This window comes from Silene latifolia, chromosome 6, assembly GCF_048544455.1.
Source record: "Silene latifolia isolate original U9 population chromosome 6, ASM4854445v1, whole genome shotgun sequence".
In the NCBI taxonomy this organism is placed as follows: domain Eukaryota; kingdom Viridiplantae; phylum Streptophyta; class Magnoliopsida; order Caryophyllales; family Caryophyllaceae; genus Silene; species Silene latifolia.
Window position 1 is genome coordinate 116,971,956 of NC_133531.1, and position 7,843 is coordinate 116,979,798.

A 7,843-nucleotide genomic window follows, 5' to 3' on the forward strand; every position below is an offset into this window, starting at 1 on the left:
ATAAATAATAAAAACCATAAATAAAATTATAATTGAATTACAATGGCTTAATTGATTTACGTCAAAAATACACTTAAAACGGGATTTTGAAGACAAAAAGAGAGGAAAACAAAAAGTTAGAAATTAAAGTAATAAAATAGGTCAGATTAAGGGTGATATTACGATTATTAGTTAATTAAATACGCAATTAAAGACTAGGTCAAAGCGAGAAAAGAAGTTCAGGGATAGAAATCATCTCAGAACAGGCGCAACATCTGTTGCGTCCTCTGGAAAAGGCGCAGCTATTCCTGCGTCTGTTCTTAAGTTGAGCTCTGTCTGTGAAGTCAGAACCGCGTTCTGTTAATGTTCGTTGGCATATTTACGATTAATTATTGATATTAGACTCAAGTGAAAGTGATTTAGCAGGTTAATTACATCTGGAACCGTCATAAAAACGATAAAAACGGATTAAAACGAATTAAAACGAGTTAGAACAAATTAGATTTACGGGGTCAGAATTACAAAAGGAACAAACTCGAAAATAAATTTGATAAAATGAAACCAAATAAAGGAAACTATGTACAAAAAACGAATCCCAGAAACTTGATATGGACAAATCGAGTTTCTACAATCCGGGTTTGATTTAATGACGAAAACCCGCAAATATCGAATTACAAGGGATTTAAGTAGAAATAAAACGTTATAATTGAAAAGGATTATTAACACATGGTTTATATACTGAAGAATGAAAAAAAAATAGAAAAAGTAAAGAAAAAGAACGAAACAAAGGAAACACGAGGAAGAAGAAGAAGAGCAGGAGCAGCGGCAGCGGCAGCCTCTAGAAGAGGCGCAGCAGGTGCTGCGACCCTTCGAAGAGGTGCAGCTGATGCTGCGTTACTTCTTGACGTCTGGTTTCCGCTGTCGCGTAAAAACAGTTTTATAAAAGGGTTTTTTGAAGTCGATTTTAAATATACTTTTAACGTAAACCTTACATTAATTGGTTCAAAAATAAAATACAAAAAAAAGATGGGATTTACACCCTCAGACTTACATGTTTGACGGAACGAGATTGACTAAGTTAACGTTAGTGATTGCTCGACTCGAATGTATGTAGAAAGTGCCCTCGTTGGAGGATTTTAGATTAATTGATTGACATGTAGTGGTCAAATTGGTCGGTCATGCAACGTGACTGGTGATGCGTGTATTTTATATAAGGTTTTTACCTCGTTTTTACACGCATTTCTGTGCTATTTATGTGGCGTATAGCTACAAATGCCCCCGAATAGTCTACTTTGGTTTGTCTTGTGTAAATTGCAGGTACGGACCAGAAAGGAGCAAAATCGAGCCAAACTTGTCCCATCTGCATGCATTTTTGGAGAATAAGGAATCGGAGCCCGGAATCCATCACTTAGAGACGCGTCAACTGACCTCGGAAGGTACCAAGGAGTCCATATGTGCTAATATAGCTCGATCGACCAGTTTTGCTACACTATTTGGTCGATCGAATGCTTTATCCATCAAGAATCACTCGATCGAGTTGTTTTGCTACTCGATCGAAATGGCTAATATAAGCAGTACTCGATCGAACTCCAGTTTCATTTGATCGAGAGGAATTACAAGATTCGTCCTCGATCGAGTGGTTTCATTTCACTCGATCGAGAGACTTTGCATTCTGTGCGTGTTTGTGCCTAATTTCGAGTTGGGCTTTGTAATTAGATATAAGCTAGGTTAGTAGTATGACGACTACTTCTTCTTCTCCTCTGAGACTTTGATACTCTCTTCTCTCTACTCTTAATACTCTTCTCTTCTCTTAGAACCCTAATTTGGATTGGAATCATTTTGTAATTGGTACTTTTACTCTTCTCTTAATCTTAATCCTTTATTGCTCATTATTGCTTTCTCTTCCTTTATTGCTCTTTATTGCTTTCTCTTCCTTAATCTATCATTGTTATCATTAATCTTTCTTTATTCTTGCTATCATGTTTAATCTTTATAGCTTGTGTATGATTGTTGTTTCTTCAATGATAATGCATAACTAATTCCCCCTTTCTAAGACATAGGGGAGCCATGATTTTAAGGAGATTGTAAAATAAGTAATTAAGTTTAACGTGAATTTAATCTATGTTGTTTATCGCTACATTTAACTGTTCTTGCCTAATTGAGTCGACACAATTAGTTAATAAATTACGGTAAACCTAGACCTAGATCGGAAGATTGGAAAGGGTGAGACCTGTAGCGAATATTAGGGCGCTTTAGTGAGGGCGGAAGCTAAGCTATTAGTGTTTTAGGGCGAATTGAGACCGGAAGAAGATATTCATTGTCCCATAGACTACACTTGCATTAACCTGAGAACTTAGATTGCATTACTAGAGAATCATGGTGAACCGACTGTCTTAGCTGTTTTCTCTCTACTTGTTTACTCTCCACTCATTTGCTATCTTTCTCTCTTTCGACCTTTTTAGTTTAGAACAAACAATCAAACCCCCAAAGAACTGGTTATCTCGACAGATTTAGTTAAAGCTGACATTTTCCCATCTCCCTGTGGAGATCGACCCTACTTACTGCTAGCTTCTGTTAGTGTATTTAGGTATTTATTTTTGGTACAGAAACGACAGTATCAAATTTTGCCGCCGTTGCCGGGGAGGTGGCGTAATTTTGTTGCTTTTATCAAGTTTGTCTCTCGTCTCAAGGAATTTATTCCTTGAGATTGATCTCATCTTTTTGCAAGTTCTTAATTAGTTTTGCAGGAAATCTGTTCTAGAAGAGAACATTATCATACCTGCTTTGCTGTAGACTCTATTTGCTAGGATGCCGAATATCGCCTGTCATTTAGAGCCTACGGTGGATTCTCTTCCTAAAGGTTTCTTGTTACCCACTACTGATCCGGGGACCTTTGGAATCCACCCATCATATATACAGCTGGTTGAGAGAAATCTATTCAGGGGGATACCTGAAGAGGATCCTTGCAAGCACATAGAGCTCTTCACAGAGTATTGCTCCACCATTCCATTAGTTGTTGGGGTAACGCATGATAGAGTTAAGGGAGTCCTTTTCCCTTTCTCCTTGACTGATGGTGCCCGGGAGTGGTTGAGAGATTTGGATAGGGAAGCTACAGGTGTAACTGAATGGAATTCCCTTGCCCTAGCCTTTTACAGACGATATTTCCCACCGCAGCGCACTAATGCATTGAGAGCTCAAATTACTGCATTTGAGCAAGTACCTACTGAAGACTTGAATGGGGCTTGGACTAGGTTCAAGAGGCTTGTCCGATCTGTACCTCATCATGGCTTTAAGCATTTGTTCTTGTGTACCCAATTCTACAATGGGTTATACCCGAACCAGAGAGCTATTCTTGATAATGCAGCCAAAGCGAGGTTCCAGAAAAATGTAGAGGATGATCAAGGATGGCATCTTATTGAAGAAATGGCCATCCACGTTGCCGAATATGGAAATCCTAAAGGAAGTAGGTATGTAAATGAGTTGATAGTAGCTGAGGTGGAAAGTCCTAGTGGAAGGTTAGGCGGTCCAAAGATTATACAAACTACGGGTGTGCATGAGCAAGTTTGTGCCATAACTGAGCATGAGGTGGTTTGTGCTAGATGCGGTACGGAGGGGCATGACCCTATTACTTATATGACGGATGTATAGCGCATCCGTGCTTATCAAAATTCAAGCAAGGAGTGTTATTCTCTAAGCTATATGAAGATTTGACATCAATAAGTACTTCTAGCCTTTCTGAACCAATACCTCAACCGATTGATTCATCTTCTACAAACGGAGAACTCGCCGAATTGAAGTCGCTAGTGCTGAACTTGACACTACAGCTCGGTCAGAGGACCGACAAAAGTGATATTGCTATAGTAGAACTGCAGGATCAAGTGGCGCGTCTTTCACTCGCGCAAGATCAAGTGAATCAATCACCCCCATGTGACCCGATCAATGTCATTAATCTCCGAAGCGGTCTTACTTATGATGGACCGAAAATGCCGGAAGACAGAGTTGTGACAACTGATGATACCCCGGATAACGATTTGGAGGAGCTAATTGACGATATCCCTACTGAATATCATCCTGCAGCTCGATCGAGTGAAATTTCAGTTCGATCGAGTGATTTAGCCTCTCCCAGTACTCGATCGAGTACAATACCTACTCGATCGAGAAGTGCCCCATTTGAAGGAATCGATCGAGGAGTTAGTTCCTCTCGATCGAGTAACTTGGCAGAAAATGTTGTTCGATCGAGTGATTCTGGGACTCGATCGAAAGATCCTGAAATTGAAGAACTCGATCGAGAGGTGAACATTCCTCGATCGAGTGATTTTTCTGATAAAATGGTTCGATCGAGTGAGAAATCTGTTCGATCAACCACCAGTACCAGCGGAGCTTCAAATTCAAGATCTAATTCCGCTACCGTGTCACCTTCCCCTACTGTGGAGGTGTCACGTGCTGATAAAGGTAAAGAGAAGGTCACAGGCCCACTCATTGCTACCAGGGTTCCATTTCTGGGATGTCCGAAGGATGCTAAGGTCGAACGACAGTACGGTAAGTTTGTGGACGTGGTCAAGAATCTCCAGGTAACCGTCCCTTTTACCGAACTTATTACCCAGGTACCTACTTACGCTAAATTTATAAAAGACATTGTGACGCGTAAGAGAGAGCTTAGTGAATTTAAGACTGTTGCATTTATGGAAAAGTCTAGTAATTTACTTTTAATTAAAGCCCCACCTAAAATGAAAGACCCGGGTAGTTTCTCTATTACCTGTACTATAGGCAATGAAGTGATAGACAAGGCTCTTTGTGATTTAGGAGCCAGTGTCAGTGTCATGCCCTTTTCTGTCTGCAAGAAGCTTAATATGGGTCACCTTAAAATGACTAACATTACATTACAGATGGCTGATAGATCTGTAAGACGACCCTTGGGTATCTTTGATGTGACTCATATTTGAGCACATTTAGTCCCCGAATTAGCCTCGTTCCTATGCTTTATAGTGCATAATTGGATCATTTACTATCTTTAGTTTCCCATTTTGCATATTCTTTGAGGTTTTGTTTCCTTGGTAGGAGAGGAGTGCAAAGCTTGCATTTTCATGGCGAAATAGAGCTAAATTGATTGCATTCAATGACCAAGCATCAAAGGGAAGACGATACTAGAAGGTCTATGTAGATAATAAAGTATATTGGGCAATGATGAAAAGGATCCTTGCATCCTCAACAAGATCCCTGCGGATTGTTGAGGAAAGAAGAAAAGAGAAGTGCCTGACTCACAATCCGAGCGGATTGCAAGCCAATCCGAGCGTCTCCCTGCCCACAAATCTGAGCGTCCCGATGCCAAGACGCTCGTCTTGAAGCCAAGCAATCCGAGCGTCTCCCCCATGATCCGCTCGGATCTCCTTACAGACTCCACCATGCCAGCTTCCTAGACGCTTGGGACGAGCATATCTATGTGGGACTAGCAAAACGGAGATGCGCATCTCCTTGGAGAGGAGCACTTCCTCAACTTTTATTAAGGGTCTTAATAGTCATTTAAGCCCTTGGTAACCCTAATCTTTGTACCTAATCTTTAGTATAAATACCCCTTTGTACTACCTAAATTAGCAAGCAATCTTAACACTCTCTTAATCAAGTTGTAATCAATTAGTAATCTCATCTTAATCTTGTAATCAACTCTTATTCTAGTCTTAATAAAAATCTCACTCCTTAATCTTTCCTTAATTTCTCTATTGTTCATCATTTATTTTTGGTAATTAGAAGACCATTTGGGTTTATTGGGAGATTGAAAACCTTCCATCAATCATCAAGTACTTCTATTATTCTTTGCAATATTATTTTGGAATCTCCATAGGTATAATTTTCTTAATCCTTGCTTTAACTATTGTTAATTATTTTCATTCATTCATCATGTTTTGCCTTGTTAATGTGATTGACAACCTTGTTAGCATGTTAAACTTGATCATGAGTGAGTAGTTTCCTTAGCTAGGGTTAATGGGTAATTAGGGGAAACCAACATGGGGAATGATTCATGCTTAATCTAATATGTTCACATAATTTATTTACTTGCTTCTTGTGACTCCAACTTATGCACATGTTATGTTTGATGAAATGCGAGCCTATGAATCCTTGCATTTTTTACCCATCACTTATCTCTTCAATGAGGCTTGTAAGACATAAACCAACTCGAGCCTCATTAGACCATGCATAATGTTGAATAGGGAGGATTAAGTCGACTTGTAGGTGTTGTACAATCTAATCGATTCGGCTCCGAGACCCAAACCTTCCTAGGGATTGTAAGATATACACTAACTCGATTCCATCACAACAATAATGGCTTGCTTATAATTTGAGAACATGTTTGTATGATCAACTCCCATGTATTCCTCTATGAACCCATGATACCCTGTTACTTTTAATCAATTGTTTACACCTTCATTTTATCTACCTTGGTTTGTTGATTAGTTTTAATTGATCTCCTATCTCAACCCCAAATTGTGACACCCTAAGACACAACCATCTACAATTGAAAATATTACATCAATACCCGTCCCTTGGGATCCGACCTTTACTTGCCTCTTTACTAAGAGTAGTTTGTGAAGCTATAAATATTGTTTTGGTTGAGTAACTTTTGACGACGAGTTTTACAACAACACCAAAAATAGCGCCGTTGCTGGGGACGGTGGTAACTTGATTTGATTTTCTTTGAATTGTTTTTAGTTGTGTCTTTCTTTACCTTGGGGAAGTTAAACTCCTCAAGGTTTGTTCTAATTGTTTTCGAGTTGTTTGATATTTTGCATGTCTAGGAGATCACAAGGTAACTTGTTACCCATTGATCTTGAAATTAAAAGGACTTTGACCAATAATAGAAGACTTGCTAGAAATATTTTGAGAGGTATTGGTGAGATTGTGGACATTCGACCAAATAATATTGAGTTTGCCAACCCTTTTGTAAGAGAAGGAGAGGATAACCTAACACAAAACCAACCACAAAATCAACCCACAATACCTAAATTCTCATCACATTCCGTACCAACCGAGGAGAATCTACCAAATGGTACTCCTACACCACAACATTTAACCGGGAATTTCAATGCCGAATCCGCATTCATACAACTACTTGAGAGAAGTCAATTTCGGGGGATGCCTAGTGAAGACCCTCATTCTCATATGGAGACTTTTTGTGACTATTGTGATGCGATTTCTCAAACCGGAGTTACTCAAGACCAAATTCGATGGGTCTTATTTCCTTTTTCTTTGATTGGTTCCGCGAAACAATGATTGAAGAGCCTAGATAAGGCTACTCTTGGTATTGACTCTTGGAAGAAATTGGCACTTGCTTTATACAATAAATTCTATCCTCCGGAAAAGACTAACATGTTGAGAGCCCAAATCACCGGGTTCAAACAAAGGGACGAGGAATATTTATATAAAGCATGGGAGAGATTCAAGGACACTTGTCGATCTTGTCCATACCATGGACTTAGCGAGTGATTCCTTGTACAACAATTTTGGAATGGTCTATATGAAGACTCCCGAAACATTCTCAATATGAGATCAAATGGTATGTTTACCGAAGTTGATAACAATCAAACATGGAACAAGATTGAGGAAATGGCGGTCCATAACTCGCAATATAGTAGACCTCGGAAGGCTACTAGAGGAGGAAAGCATGAGGTGGACTCTATTACTCAATTGGGTGCTCAACTTAGTGCTCATATTGACACCATTAATTTGAAGTTTGAGAAGGCCATGGCTAAACTCGAAGAGGCCTCCAAATCACCCAAGCAACATGTTAATGCTATGGTAGCATCATCATCAATTCCAAGTAGAGTATGTGAGAGTTGTGGAACTTTAGGACATGACCAAAGTGAATGTA

At 39.3% G+C, this 7,843-nt stretch overlaps 1 non-coding gene across 1 annotated transcript; it reads right to left on the minus strand.

The window, feature by feature from the left end:
• Positions 1-7,341: 7,341 nt before the first annotated feature.
• LOC141588940 (small nucleolar RNA R71) lies at positions 7,342-7,448 on the minus strand. Its single transcript, XR_012519905.1, has one exon. It is a non-coding gene; the product is annotated as a small nucleolar RNA R71 (small nucleolar RNA).
• Between the last annotated feature and the right edge of the window lie 395 nt (positions 7,449-7,843).